Genomic DNA, 13,047 nt, shown 5'->3' on the forward strand with positions numbered 1-13,047 from the left:
TTGTATGTGCTAGGCCAGCACTCTACCAAAGGACCCATATTGCTAGTTCGTCTTGCACATTTTAAAATTACACTTATTTAGTGTAACACTGGGCACACTTGGAAGTCAGAGGACATAATTGGGAATCAGTTCTCTCCTTCCACCATGTGGGTGGGTGGGGTCAACAGGTCATTAGGCTTGGTGGCCAGTACCTTAGACCCACCCACCGAGCCTCCTCACCAGCCCTGTGATACAGTATGTGCTGGTGGCAGAATACTAAGGAGAAAGATGGCTTAGTTGCCTGACAACATATTGTTGAAAATATTAAATGGTGAAAGTTAAGGAAGTGAAAATAATATAATTACAACAACTTAAGCAGAAGCAGACTGACGAAATAATGTGGCTAAATATCTGACTTTATTTTTCAAATAAACTTTACACACACACACACACGAGGCTTATTTGTAAAATAAATATTTATTATATATTAATAAATATGTATATATATTCATTCACATACTTGATTTTGGAAGCATATATGTTTATAATAAATGAATCAGAGGCAAGAAGTGTTGTGTGCTCTGACGCTGGAATTGCAGGTGGTTGTGAGTCACCCAATGTAACTGCTGGGAACCAACCTCAGGTACTCTAAAAGAGCAGCAAGTGTTCTTATCCACTGAGCAGTCCCTCCAGCTCTGCGAACAATTCACCACCTCTCTCCTTCTCTCTTTTCCTTCTCCATTCAAAAAAGGAATGCCATGGTTACTGGCATCTTTCCTTTTTTAAATTAAATTTTAAATGAACTGTGATTTTGTGTGTGTGTGTGTGTGTGTGTGTGTGTGTGTGTGTGTGTGTGTGTGTGTGTTGGGACATCACACCTAGGACTTTGTACATGAATCCTACCTCTTGAGATATATCCACAGCCCTACTTTGAGTATAAAATGTTCTAGTCAAATTCGAGCTTTTAAAAATACTAACTCCAGAATCTTACTAAATGAATGCATGAGACTGGTTGTTAAGTTAAAACTTGGATACTTTCTGGAAGACCACATTTTGCCACACCATACATTTGAAATTGTTGATTCGTTAATTCTTTTTTTTTTTTTTTTTTTTTTTTTTTTTTTTTTTTTTTTTTCGAGACAGGGTTTCTCTGTAGCTTTGGATCCTGTCCTGGAACTAGCTCTTGTAGACCAGGCTGGTCTCGAACTCACAGAGATCCGCCTGCCTCTGCCTCCCGAGTGCTGGGATTAAAGGCGTGCGCCACCGCCGCCCGGCTGATTCGTTAATTCTTGTAAATACATATTTTATTTTTATGTGTATGCCTGTACTCCTGTGCCTGCAAGAGCCCTTGAAGATCAAAGAAAGGCATCAGATTTTCTGGAACTAGAATTATAATTTCAAATCTTCATGGGGGTACTTTGAACTGAACTCCGGCCGTCTGCAAAAGCAACAAATGCTTTTAACTGCTGAGCCATCTCTCCTTCCTCTTACCCTTATTTTTCTTAATTCAACGATAGTTTCCATTTTGTAGTTAAAAAGTTTAATATGTAAAACAAAGTGGCAGAGGTGGGCCTGGAAGAATCCAGTCATTACAGTAAGTTATTAATTTGAATGAGTGATTGTTGCCATTAAAAAATACAACAAGACTAGAATTGTTTTTCTTCTAACACGTTTTGAGTATAATTATGGGGAACATGTCTGTTTTCAGGGACAGGATAGAATGGGCTGATATAGACCCAGTACCACAGAATGACGGCCCTAATCCAGTGGTCCAGATCATCTACAGTGAGAAATGTAAGTTTGTAAGTTTGTGTTTATTAGGAAAATCTCTGTAAATTAAACTTCTAACAAAGTTGAAATTTACAACCATATAGCATGAAAAACAGAGATTTTTCTTTAATGAGAATCTGAATTACTTTTGGTGAGTTAATGTTATTTACTTTGTCTTTTGTCTTAATACTTTGTTGAAGGAATAGAAATATTCTAAGTAATGAATGTTACATTATAATACATAATAGCTATTGTATGGTTGTGCTTTAATTTGTATTTAGAACATAACAAATGAGTTACTGTTTTATTTAGGATCAGCTTTAGTTGCTCAAGTACCAGCATTTTAAGATGTATTTTAGCTGTGTAGTGTTAGCCTCAGTTAACATGCATGTGCTGACCTTTTCTTTGACAAAGTAGCCTTTTCTTACCACGAATGTGACCTGTTTTGTAAGTGGGAGGTCATGCAAATGTTGATTGCTCTTCTAGGAAAGCATATATAGATGAAATGAAATGCTGTTTTTATAATTTTATGTGTTTTTATGTTCAGAAGTGTATTTATTTTTTCTTTCAGTTAATACTTTGTTTTCTAAGATCATTCCTTTTTGCAAAAAGCATGCATTTATTTACTTACTGATTATTAAGTTATGGTAAGAACTGTTTGAAAAGGAAGAACAATGGTATGGGGGTTGCTGTATATGAAATGAAAATGTAGTACCAAACAGTTAACATGCCATACTGGAATAGAAATCAGAAGGGGTAAGCACTGAAGTAAGTCATCAGTATATATGAGGCCTTACTGTGTGATTGAAAAGCATGTTTCATGCTTTCATCAATGGCTTGATCCTCTTGGCTATGCATTTAGATAAAAGCATAATTATATCACTATCTCATATCTTAATGAACATGTAAGTAAAGATGAATTAATGTTCTGAGACAAAAAATAAGCTCTATGCAAGTATAAGAGAGTCAGTTTGGGTGAGAGTGTAGCTCTGTAGAGCATTGCCTACAGAGTATATGCAGGGTCCTGGATTTGATCCCTGGAAGACAGCAAGAGACATTCTCAACCCTCTATAAACAGGGTAAGCAAAGAAAATGCCACTTCATTCTATTGTGATGCAAATATTATGAGATTAGGTATAAAAGTACTCGATATTAAGGAAAATTTCAGAGTATATAATTATATGAAAATGTTTTCTGAAATATCTCACATGAAAATGTTTTCTGAAATATCTCACATAATATTTTTAGAAGAAATAGAAATACACAAAACTGTCTCCCTCACTAGTGATGAGAAATGTAAACCCCAAACCTTTTCAGATTTGTAAGGTTTCTTGGGGACAGGAGGGAGACTGAGTCTCACGTTAGCTCTGGCTGACCTAGAACTCACTGTGAAGATCAGGCCTTGAATTCACAGAGATCCACCTTCCTCTGTCTCCTGAGTACTTGGCAGAGGTATTTTCTCAGTTGAAGTTCCTGCTTCCTAGATAACCCTAGCTGTGTCAAGTTGACAATAAACTTATCAAAAATTGGAAGGTAAATATACCAGAGTTTAAAACTTACACAGTTGCAGAACCATGAGTTAAAAAGCAAGCAACATTATGGGAAAAGATACGTTATAGAAAGCAGGACTGCTAATCAGAATTTGGTAAGGAACTCTTAGACAAGAATGAAGAGACAACATTAAAAATATGAACTGAAAAGCAACAGAAAATGAAAATTCATTAGCCATTAAATAAAATCTGTTGTTATTATTAAGGGTAAAAGATATGAAAAATAACGTAAGGGCCTATATAGACCTAGAAGTAAAGTGCTGTCTAAAGTTGAAGCTTCTTAGCTCCATCAATTATAATGGCATGTAGTAGTTCTCAGATGCTGACATTTTTGGAAAGCAGTGGGATACAGCTGTAAAAATTAGAAAGTAGGGCTGGAGAGATGGCTCAGCAGTTAAGAGTACTGTCTGCTCTTCCAAAGGTCCTGAGTTCAGTTCCCAGCAACCACATGGTGGATCACAGCCATCTGTAATGAGATCTGGTGCTCTCTTCTGGCCTGTAGGCAGACATGCAGACAGAATACTGAGCATACTGTACACATAATAAATCTTTTAAAAAAATTAGAAAGTAGTCAAGTCTTATAAACTTATGCTAACGTTTTTCTTTTAAGATTTAGTTTTGTACAGATGACTGTTTCTGCCTGCATGTGTGTCTGTGCGTCATATGCATGCAAGTGTCCATGGAGGCCAGAAGATGGCATAGAAACCTCTGGAACTGGAATTGCAGAGGGTTGTGAGCTGTCATGTGAGTGCTGAGTGCCAAACCCATGTCCTCTTAACTGCTGAGCCGTGGCTTCAGCCCCTGAGTGCCACTTCTAATATGTGTTCTGGCCTTGCTCTAGCATATGGCATAAGGGAGGTGCTAAGGAGATGCCTTGTAGACAAGAGCAAAGGAAGGGCCTGAGTTCTTTCTCAGCACCCTCACAAAGCAGCTCATAACAACCTGTAACTCCAGCTCCAGGGACTCTGGCACCCTCTTCTGGCACCCATGGAAACCTGAGTACACACAGTCACACTAAATGAAAATAAAAATCACTCTTAAAAAAAAAAGTTATGTGCCAAGGATTAAGAGCAGAGACTTTGAAGTTCAACTACCTGACTTAAATTCTGGCATGTTCATTTTACTGGAGCTTTATCCATAAACACCATTTAACCTCTCTGTAGTCAACACCCATAGAGAACTGTAAATGAGGACAGAGAAGCAAGTGTTCCAGAGAGAGTGAATTTCTTACATACACACTACAGTGTTTGGCTCATAGTTAGCACCAAGAATATCAGCTGTAAAAATATGCACCTGTTTTGAATCATCAAGATCAAGGAAACCACCTGTGTAGAGAAATAGATTAAAAATAAAGCTTGAACCATATAACCATTAAGAAGACATAGAGCAGTTATAACATGAATTTTACATAAGGTATTTGAGAGATTTAGTTTGGCATTAACCTATAATACATGTGGTAAGCATGATTAGACTTCCATAGCTCATGTGTTGTGTCTGTGACACTGAGTATTGTCTGAGTGGCACTGCCATTTGCCTCTGCTGACATGGTACACAGCTGTAACCCTAGCTCCTGGGAAGCAGGAAGATTAGGAGTCAAAGCCGGCCTTAGTTATATAGCAAGTTTAATCTAGCCTGGTATACGTGAGACGCCATCTCAAGAAATTAATAATACAATAATAAAACAGCCCAGCCACCCAACTGTTTGACTGTGTTTGCTTCCTGGTATAAATGATGCACGTGCAGATAATATATGCGTGTAAGTACAGTGGATTTTAAACCATGGTACTTGTGTGTCCTGTCTCCTATTAGAGATGTTTACGATTACTTCCGAGCCGTTCTGCAACGCGATGAAAGAAGTGAACGAGCCTTTAAGCTCTCCCGGGATGCTATTGAGTTAAACGCAGCCAACTATATAGGGTGGTAAGTAATAGATGCCATTAATATTTACTGCTAGCAGGACTCGGGTTTGAGTCTGTGTCTCCATTTTTAACTGAATTTTAATTTTCATCAAAATAATAATTCATGTATTTGTCTTAAAGTCTGTTGAATGAAAAATAGCAATCTCTGCCCCATTCTTTTGTGCCACCAGAGTCCCTTTCCATTTTGTTGAATTAACTTCTGTGTACAATATAACACTCTGCTACTCTTTGGTTTTGCATTGTCCACATAATTCTTTCTGTGGGAGTTGCAGAGTTAGGTGTACTTCTTTCTGCAACAAATGAGTTATAGTTTGTGCTATCCATGTTTTGTAGTACAATTACATGTCCGTTAATAGATTGCTGAAAGGAGTATTTTTAATTTTTTAACTTATATTTGTGTCTGTGTGTACAATGCACAGACACATGACAGCGCCCTTTGGGAATCAGTTCTTTCCACTGTGTGGGTCTCTGGGATTGAATTCAGGTCGTCAGGCTTGGTGACACCAAGCTCTGATTTTTGTTTTTTAAGACAAGGATCTAGTATAGTGCAGGTTGGCCATGAGCTCAGTAGGTAGCTGGGATGATTTGTGATCTACTGTATCTACTCTCAGGTGCTGAAATTCCAGCTACGTGCCTCCATGCCCAGCTTCATGCATGGCAGGCAAATACGCTGTATATTGAGCTATAGAGCCAGCTGAGATTTCTGTTCTGTTTGGTTTAGTTTCCTTTGTGGCAGTAATTCCTCTCCCAGACTCTGACCTGTAACTATTTCTTTACTGTTGAATATGTCATACTCTGATATCTAGTCAAACCTTATAAATCTATTATTGTCTTTTACTTTTTTTTTTGATTTTTTTTTTGGCTAAGAGTGGTGTTTTTTTTTTTTATAAGGATTTAATCAAATTGAAAATGAATCATCTTCCTGTTCTTACAACTTAATTGTATTCCTCTTTGTGGCGAGAGGCATATTCCAGGACACTGAAAGAAAGGCTAACATTTAAACTCCACATTGACTATCCATCTATATACTCAAATACTACTTGAACTAATCATATTCTCTAATTGATTTTTTTTTTTTTGTTAAAAATTTCCGCCTCCTTCCCGCCTCCCATTTACCTCTCCTTCCCCCCCTCCACTCCTCCTGGCTCTTCTGTCCGAAGAGCAGTAAGGGTTCCCTGCCATGTGGGAAGTCCCAGACTCTTACCTATTTCTTTACTATTGAATATGTCATACTCTGATATCTATTCAAACCTTATAAATCTATTGTCTTTTACTATTTTTTTATTTTTAATGAAAAAAAAAAAGACAATAAAACCCCTCAAAATGTCACCGTGCAGACCAAGCTGCCCATAAACACACAAAAATCTGCCTGTTTCTGCACACACGCACTCTGTCTCCAGTGTTGGAATTAAGGTATGAACCACCACACCCAACTATTTTTCAGGATATACTTTCTCATTTTATAGAGTATTACTTCCTTGAGTAGAAGAAAACTTAGAAAAGATTGTGTGTGAGGCTGGAGAGATGGCTCAGTGGTTGAGAGCACTGGCTGCTCTTCCAAAGGTTCTGAGTTCAATTCCCAGCAACCACATGGTGGCTCACAACCATCTGTAATGAGATCTGGCACCCTCCTCTGGCATGCGGGCATACATGGAGGCAGAATGTTGTATACATAATAAATAAATAAATCTTTAAAAAAAAAGATTGTGTGGATAAAAGTGTTTGACATGGGGCTGGAGAGATGACTCAGTGGTTCAGAGCAATGGTTTTGTTTGGGTTGGTTTGGCTTCCTTGCTTTGGGTTTTTGGGTTTTTTGTTTGTTTGTTTTTTTAGAACGGATTTCTCTATGAAGCCCTGGCTGTCCTGGAACTGTCTGTAGGACCAACTGGCCTTGACCTCTGAGATCTGCCTGCTTCTGCCTCCCAAATGCTGGGATTAAAGATGTGCTTGTTGCTCTTACATAGGACCTGGATTTTATTCCCAGCAACCATGATAGCTCGCAACCATCTGTTTGTTATTCCAATTCCAGAAGATCTTATGCCCTCTTCTGGCCTGTGCAGGCCAGTATACACATATGGTGCATAGATATACATGCATTAAATACATTTTTAAAAATATATAAATATTTTTACAAGTAATGTATAAAACATATACATTAAAAATTATTAAAATACATTAAAACACTTTTTTTAAGTTTGAGATTTATTTAATTAAAGGGTTTTTGTCTTAAGCCTTTTTCTTTACTAATAGATTTCTACATTGGAAGCCTTATTCTTTTAGAATTTTGCAATTAATTTTCTTTTTTAAAAAACTGCTGTTATGAAGATTTCCTATTCCTCTTTTAAACCTTTTTTTTTTAACTTAATTTTATTTCTTTAAAATGTGTATGAGTGTTTTGCTTGCATGTGTATCTGTGTACCACATGCCTGGTTCCCTCTGAGGTCAGAGGAGGGTGTGGGCTCCTCTGGAACTGGAGTTACAGAATGGTTATAAACCACCATGTGGGACTGAACCCAGGTAAGAAATGGTGTCTTAACCACTGAGCCGTCTCCCAGTCCTAAACCTTGTCTTGACCTCTTTTAAGTTGTAGGTTTAAGTGCTCTTCCCTTCTCTGTCTTCTTTCTGGATTGACTTTAAAGCTGCATATTAAACCTCCAGTACCATCTTTTCTTACTCTTTTTTTTCTTTTTGTTATTTTATTTTACCTCGTTTTACTTTTGAAGACATGCTCTAAATATGTAGCCCTGGCTGGCCTGGAATTCTCTATAACCCAGGCAGCCTAACCTCAGAGCTCTACCTGCCTGTGCTTTCCAAGTGCAATTTAATCTGGGATTAAAGGCGTGTGCCCAGCATACCCTGTAGAAAGACTTATTTTATTTGTAAGTAATATTCTGGTAGTGGTTCTAAACTACAGTATTTTGATAATGTTTGTAATGTTATTATTATGTAGATAACTATATCCTATAGAAAACATGTCTTATTTTTTATTATAGAATGCCAAAATCCAGAATATTGCCTAAAAATAACAATGTAGTTACTTGTCTTCCCATTCCTTAAAGCTCAAAACTTTCCTTTTTCTCTATTTTTGTGTTTGTTTTGTGTTTCTCTATTTACACATGAAATACTTGGTTCTTCCAGTTCTAGATGTATGAATTTGGACAATTATAAGTTCTTAGATGGCTAAATTATTGGCTGTGTAAAGTCAGTACCAGACTATTGTCTATAGATTATATTATTGTATTGTAGCTTTATTTGGTGTTCTTGCTAGGCAACTTGTGTGGAGTAACCAGAGTGCATGCTTGCTGTTTAGCTATAGGCATTTTTAGAGAGGTCTCTTGAGGTTACGTCAGAAGGATGTGCAAGAGGAAATGAACTACATCACTGCAATAATTGAGGAGCAGCCCAAAAACTATCAAGTTTGGTAAGAGGAAAACAGGAAGGATGTATGCCACTCTGCTAATGGCATTTGACACTGGGAGCTGAGATTTATCATCTTAGTCATTTACATTCAAACTAACCTGCCTTGTAGGATTATAAGTTTCAACCTTAGGAGCAGCACTGCTAGAGTGGGAAAATTATGAAACTTGTTTTCTAGTCAGTATAAAATAACTTTTATATTTGATACTTTATTCTTTTATCTAAAAATGCTTATTAGTTTTGTGGATACAGAGAAACTAAAAGCAGTCTAAATGTGAGAGCAAATAAGAAAACCAGTTATTTTCAGGAGCATTGTGAAAAACATGATGGTAGGGATTTTCATGGGGTGCATTCTGTAGCAGTCCATCCCATGCGATAGCTGGTGGGAGAGCAGAGAGCAGAAGGAGAGAGGAGCTGGTGTCCAGACACCCCTGCAAGGGCACACTCCCAGAGGGAGTAGGGTACGGACAACAGAGAGAAAGGACTGGAGTTGGGAGAGCACTCGTCAGAGACTGTACCTGAGCAGCAGACACTGCTGCTGCTCCGACTGTGTGCTGTGGTGCTGACTGAGTGGTGGGACCAGGGGCAGAAAGAGCCGTGTGGGGAAGACTTCTGAGCAGAAGAATGAAAGAGCACCATGCACTCAGGGATGTGCATATAATTCCATGCGACTAGAATACATTTCAGCTGTCCTCGAGATACAGGAAAAGTGTGATCTTATTTTTTTTTTAAAGCACTTTTTAAAATAATGTCTATTTATTTATTTATTTATTTATTTATTTATTTATTTATTTATTAAGTGTGCAATATTCTGTCTGCATATATGCCTGCAGGCCAGAAGAGGGCACCAGATCTCATTACAGATGGTCGTGAGCCACCATGTGGTTGCTGGGAATTGAACTCAGGACCTTCGGAAGAGCAGGCAATGCTCTTAACCACTGAGCCATCTTGCCAGCCCCAAGAGTGTGATCTTAAAAGACCTAATGAATACTAATACAGATTTGGACTGACCATAGTGTAAATTTCCTTGTGGGGATAGGAGTTCTGGGGGTTGAGACAGGTCCTTGTTGTGTAACCATGGCTAACCTGAAACTGGGTAAGTGGACCAGGCCAGCCTTGAACTTGTGCTACTCACGAGATTATAGATAGGCATGTACCGCTATGCCCGGTGATGCGTTTTAATTAAGGAAATGATGTGATCAAGTTTGTGTCTTGTACGCTGTGTTAGTCAGCTTTCTATGCCTGTAGCACTTAGGTCATCAGTTTGTAAGGAAAAAAGCTTTCGCTTGGCCCATGATTTCCAAACTGTGGTTGGCTGGCCCGTTGGTGTTGGGATGATCTTAAGGCATTATGGTGGGGGTGGGCATATGTGGAGAAGGAAGCTACTTGTTATCGCACCTGAAGCAGAGAGACAGACATGCCCTGCAAGGACATACTCCCAGTGACCTCACTTCCTTTCACCAAGTTCTGCTTCCTAAAGGTGTGGCGGCCGCACTTACATTTCGCCATTACAAGATGGCGCCGAGGGCTAAAGTAAACAAGTATGTGGCGCGAAAAGTTCGCCTAGCAACAGGTTTCCACCAATCCTTTTCTGCCTCGTCACCTAATCAGTAGACACGCCCCGTCCTCCTGTATATAAGCCGCCACCCAGCCCGGCTCGGGGCCCCCTGCTTCCAGCTCTCCCTCAACCAAGCAGCGCTTCAATAAAGTGTGATCAGAGAAGAATCCTGTGTCGGTGGTGATCTTTCCCTGCTGGTCGGGGCTCGCTCGCCGCAGCTGGTGCCGAAACCCGGGAACTTCGGCGGACACACGCGGGGGGCCGAAGAGGATTCAGAACTCTACACACGAAGCGGTCGGCGCCGGTAAGTATCCTCAGGTATGCTTCTTGGAGGAATTAGTCCTTTGTGGTTTGCATTAGCAGTGGTTGTTTTTGCTGTAGTGGTTTATGCCTTTTGCATTTTTATCCGTTGTCATAGACCAGGAGAGGAGTGTCGCTGCTGCAACATCTAAAGCGAAAGTAAGTCCGTGGCAGATAATGCGACTTTTCTGCCCTTTTGTAAGCCTCTTGTAGAAAAGTGAGCAAAGATGGGCAACGATCAGTCTGTCTCTGGTGCATGCGATTTTGTAGATCCTATACAGCGGTTACTACAGGAGAGAGGATTGAAAATCTCGAAATCCACCATAAAGGTGATTGTCGGGGATATTGATCACTCGGCGCCGTGGTTTGCGGTGTCTGGGGATCTAAATCTGCATTGCTGGAGAAAGCTAGGCAAAGATTTGGAGGCAGCAAAGGAACAGGGGCAATTAAAAAAGGGAACTTATCCTTTTTGGAGATTAGTACACTCCTGCTTGAAAGACGGAAAAAATGTAGAGGAGTTAAGAGAAGGAAGGAAAATGTTGGCAAGACACCAGGACAGCCTTTCAGAAGCAGGTTCAAAGACAGAGGAGGATACTGAAGAAAAGTGCACGGTAATAAGGAACAAAAAAGGGAAAAAGAAAGATATAAAAGAAAAGGAGGATCCTAAGATAAATAAACCTTCAGCACCTCCCCTGTATCCGGTGCTGGATGAATTCGCAGCCTTGCGGCTGTCTGAAGAGGAGTTGTTAGAGGCAGAGGAGGAGAGCTTAGAGGAGGAAGATGCACGTTATGAGGAGGAGAGATATGGGCCAGCTCTAAAAGCGCCCACTAGAGAGCTTCCCCCTCCTTACGTGCAGCCCAGGAGTAGCTGCCATTTCATCCACAGGGGCACTCTTGCGCAGTTAGCTGTGCATTATCCACCTTCAGTGGTGGTATTTCCTGTCTTTGAGGATCAAAATCAACAAAGATATCATGAGCCAGTCCCTTATAAAGAGTTAAAAGATTTAGTGGAAGCGGCAAAGACTTATGGAGCTAATGCGCAGTATACTCGCACATTGCTGACTCGGTTGACCACCAGAGCTATGACACCAACAGATTGGTGGGAAATTGCTAGAGCATGCCTTTCTACAGGTCAATATCTAGATTATAGATCTATAGTGGTAGAAGCTGCTCACACTCAGGCTCGAGTAAATGCGCAAACGCCAAATCGAGCTCCCTGGAATGCAGACATGTTATTAGGGCAAGGGCAATGGACGGCTAATCAAACAGCCTATCCAGTGGAGGTTTATCAACAAATTAATGAAATTTATACAAGAGCATGGAAAATGATACCAAAAAGAGGTGAAGTAACGGGCAATCTTACGAAGATTATTCAAGGCCCTACTGAACCATTTTCGCAGTTCGTAGCTCGCATGATGGAAGCCGCAGGGAAGGTGTTTGGTGAAGCCGAAGAAGCCATGCCTTTGGTTCAGCAGTTAGTGTTTGAACAGGCTACTAAAGAATGTAAGAGAGCCATCATGCCGTGGAAAAATAAAGGACTGGATGCTTGGCTTAAGGCCTGCCGAGAGATAGGCGGCCCTCTAACTAATGCTGGCCTAGCGGCTGCTATGCTAGCAGTCTCCAGGGGGCAGGGAAGATCAGGTACCTGCTTTAATTGCGGGAAGCCGGGGCATGTACGAAAAAATTGCCCCCAAGGCACACATAAAAAGAGCCAAGGTCAGAGACAGCCGGGCACATGCCCGCGGTGCAAAAAGGGAAAACATTGGGCGAATGAATGTCGATCTGTGAAGGATATTAATGGACAGCCCATTCCCTATGCCACATCAGCTATGTCAAAAAACGGGCAGAAGGGCCCACTACCCCAGGGCCCGAGAATTTATGGGGCAATTCAGGAGCCAAACATGAGACCACCCCAGTCATCAGAAGGGCCACCACAGGCTCCGCAGGGTTGGACCTCCATGCCACTACCGGATTGGTACTGACTCAGAGTATGGGTGTTCAAGCTATAGACACAGATATGTCAGGACCTCTAGAGGAAGGAACAGTGGGACTAGTTTTAGGAAGATCCTCCAGTACTCTTAGAGGGTTATTAGTGCTACCTGGAGTGATCGACCCTGACTACAAAGGCATTATTAAGGTAATGTGTCATTCTCCGTTTGGCATCATTTCGATTGCACCCGGAGATCGTATTGCACAATTGTTAATTCTTCGATCAGACCATGAAAAATTTCCCTCTTATGAGAAAGAGAGGGGCAAGCGAGGGTTCGGCTCCTCTGGGGTTGAGCTAGCATGCTTGTCTATAGGACTTGATGATCGCCCCATGTGTACCCTAGAAGTAGAAGGAAAGCTCTTTACGGGCCTGTTGGATACCGGAGCGGACAGAAGTGTGATGCGTAAAACAGGATTGGCCGAAGAGGTGGCCGTTACAGACGGCTGCACAAACCTTACAGGGTCTAGGATACCAAAATACTCCAGATATGAGTGCTAAGCAATTGCATTGGAGGATGGAACACAGTCAAGGCACTTTTCAGCCTTTTGTCATAGACCTCCCTTT

The 13,047-nt window shown here is 40.5% G+C and overlaps 1 long non-coding RNA gene across 2 annotated transcripts in view; it reads left to right on the plus strand.

Annotated features, from left to right (window-relative positions):
- The window catches only part of LOC119826337, a 96,479-nt gene that overhangs the window by 8,531 nt on the left and 74,901 nt on the right, over nt 1-13,047 (plus strand). For both annotated transcript variants that reach the window (XR_005287399.1, XR_005287400.1), the window contains exons 2-3: nt 1,688-1,773; nt 5,109-5,219. This is a non-coding gene — a long non-coding RNA (uncharacterized LOC119826337). The remainder of the gene's footprint in view (nt 1-1,687; nt 1,774-5,108; nt 5,220-13,047) is intronic.

This window comes from Arvicola amphibius, chromosome 11, assembly GCF_903992535.2.
Source record: "Arvicola amphibius chromosome 11, mArvAmp1.2, whole genome shotgun sequence".
Lineage (NCBI taxonomy): Eukaryota > Metazoa > Chordata > Mammalia > Rodentia > Cricetidae > Arvicola > Arvicola amphibius.